Raw genomic sequence first — 3,068 nt, 5'->3', positions numbered from 1 at the left:
AGGTGACGTCAGCAGGAGAGGTGACGTCAGCCGCAAAGATGACGTCAGCAGCACAGGGACGTCAGCAGGACAGGTGACGTCAGCAGAACAGGTGACGTCAGTATGATAGGTGACGTCAGGAGGACAGATGACGTCGGGAGGACAGATGACGTCAGCAGGAAAGATGACGTCAGCTGGACAGATGACGTCAGCACGACAGGTGACGTCAGCAGGAAAGGTGACGTCAGTAGGACTGGTGACCTCAGCAGTGCTGGTGACATCAGGAGGACAGGTGACGTCAGAAGGAAAGGTGACGTCAGCAGAACAGGTGACGTCAGCAGGACAGGTGACGTCAGCAAGACTGGTGACATAAGCAGGATTGGTGACATCATCAGAACAGGTGACGTCAGGAGGACAGGTGACGTCAGAAGGAAAGGCGACGTCAGCAAGAAGGTGACGTCAGCAGGACAGGTGACGTCAGCAGGATAAGTGACATCAGTAGAACAGTTGACGTCAGGGGGACAGGTAGCATCTGCAGGACAGGTGACGTCAGTAGGAAAGGTGACGTGAGTAGGACTGGTGACGTCAGCAAGACAGGTGACATGAGAAGGACAGGTGACGTCAGAAGGAAAGGTGATGTCAGCAGAACAGGTGACGTCAGCATGACAGGAGACGTAAGAGGACAGGTGACGTCAGCAAGACAGAAAATGTCAGCAAGATAGGTGATGTCAGGAGGACAGGTGACGTCAGCAGGACTGATGACGTCAATAAGACTGGTGACGTCAGCAGGACTGGTGACGTAAGCAGGACTGGTGACGTCATCAGGACAGGTGACATCAGGAGGACAGGTGATGTCAGCAGAACAGGTGACGTCAGCAAGATAGGTGACGTCAGCAGGACAGGTGACGTCAGCAGAACAGGTGATGTCAGCAGAACAGGGGACGTCAGCAAGATAGGTGACGTCAGCAGGACAGGTGACGTCAGCAGAACAGGTGACGTCAGCAGGACATGTGACGTCAGCAGGAGAAGTGACGTCAGCAGGACAGATGACGTCAGTTGCACAGATGATGTCAGCAGCACAGGGACGTAAGCAGGACAGGTGACGTAAGAAGAACTGGTGACGTCAGTATGATAGGTGACGTCAGGTGGACAGATGACGGCGGGAGGACAGATGACGTCAGCCGGACAGATGACGTCAGCAGGACAGGTGACGTCAGGAGGACAGGTCACGTCAGGAGGACAGGTCACGTCAGCAGCACTGGTGACGTCAGCAGGACTGGTGACGTAATCAGTAAGGTTACGCCATCAGGACAGTTGACGTCATGAGGACAGGTGACGTCAGCAGAATAAGTGACGTCATCCGCAAAGATGACGTCAGCAGCACAGGGACGTAAGCAGGACAGGTGACGTCAGAAGAACTGGTGACGTCAGTGTGATAGGTGACGCCAGGTGGACAGATGACGGCGGGAGGACAGATGACGTCAGCAAGACTGGTGACATCAGCAGGATTGGTGACATCATGAGGACAGGTGACGTCAGGAGGACAGGTGACGTCAGCAGGACTGGTAACGTCAGCAGGACTGGTGACGTCATCAGTACAGGTGACGTCATCAGGACAGGTGACTTCATCAGGACAGGTGACGTCAGCAAGACTGATGACATCAGCAGGATTAGTGTCATCGTCAGGACAGATGACGTCAGGAGACAGGTGACGTCAGAAGGAAAGGCGTCGTCAGCAGGAAGATGACGTCAGCAGGACAGGTTACGTTTGTAGGACAGTTGACGTCAGGGGGACAGGTGACATCAGCAGGACAGGTGACGTCAGAGGGACAGGTGACGTCAGCAGAACAGGTGAAGTCAGCAGGACAGGTGACGTCAGCAGGACAGAAGACGTCAGCAAGATAGGTGATGTCAAGAGGACAGGCGACGTCAGCAGAACAGGTGACGTCATGAGGACAGGTGACGTCAGCAGGACTGGTGATGTCATCAGGACAGGTGACGACAGCAGAACAGGTGATGTGAGCAGGACATGTGACGTCATGTCCTTGGGAACATCCAATGATCTGATGTTTCCCTCACTGAAATATAAGAAAAACAATTAAAAAATTAAATGAAAAACAACAAAAAATATAAAAAATAGCTTCACTCATGAAAAGAACTTTATGGTAAACAACAAAGCTCAGTTCCATCGCAATGCCACACAAAATAATTAAATCAAAATTAAAATATATTTAAATCTATGAGAATTCAATTTATCAATGCAATCGGACACATTGAAATGGAATTCATAACATATTTAGTATATCTTGTGTGTTGCTAACATGTGCAACAGATGGTACTGTTTTGAAAAAAATATGTTTTTTCATGTTACAGGAGTGGCATCTATATAGTAGGTATATAAAAACAGGCGCATATACGAATGGAACGTTGTGTCAGAATTTCAAAGCATTCGGTGAAGAACTTTGGTAGATTACAGCATGTGTTGCTCTCTTGTGTCCAACAGATGGTGATGTTTTTCAAAAGGCATGTTTCTCCTGTCACAGGCGAGCCATGTATATAGTAGGTATATGAAAACACGCACCTATTCAAATGCAACGTTGAGTCAAAATTTCAAAGCAATCGGTAAGGTGGTTTTTCAATAAACCTCTTTACAAATGGGAAAAAATTTATTACAAAAAGAAAAAAGCTAAAAAAAAAAAAATCCGTCACAGACATGACATCAATATAATATGTATATGCAAATATGTATAATTTACAATACAATATGTATACAGTACAATATGTATATTTACATCCGGCTCGGATGCAAATGGAACATTGTGTGAAAATTTGAAAGCAATCGGTGCAGAACTTTCGGAGATTAGCGATTTTGAGCAAACGAAGATATACATTTTTATGAGATGTATACAAGAGTTGTTACATTCTTGTACAGCCACTAGTACGGATAGCGTTTCGGGCAGGTCCCTGGAATACGATCCCCACCGCGAAGAATCGTTGTTACAACCAAGTACACATTTTACTGCTGAGTTAAACAGAGGCTACAGTTAAGGATTTGTGCCCAGTAAATCCTCCCCGGCCAGGATACGAAC

This window comes from Procambarus clarkii, chromosome 36 (assembly GCF_040958095.1).
Source record: "Procambarus clarkii isolate CNS0578487 chromosome 36, FALCON_Pclarkii_2.0, whole genome shotgun sequence".
In the NCBI taxonomy this organism is placed as follows: Eukaryota; Metazoa; Arthropoda; class Malacostraca; order Decapoda; family Cambaridae; genus Procambarus; species Procambarus clarkii.
Note: the sequence above shows the minus strand (reverse complement) of the source record.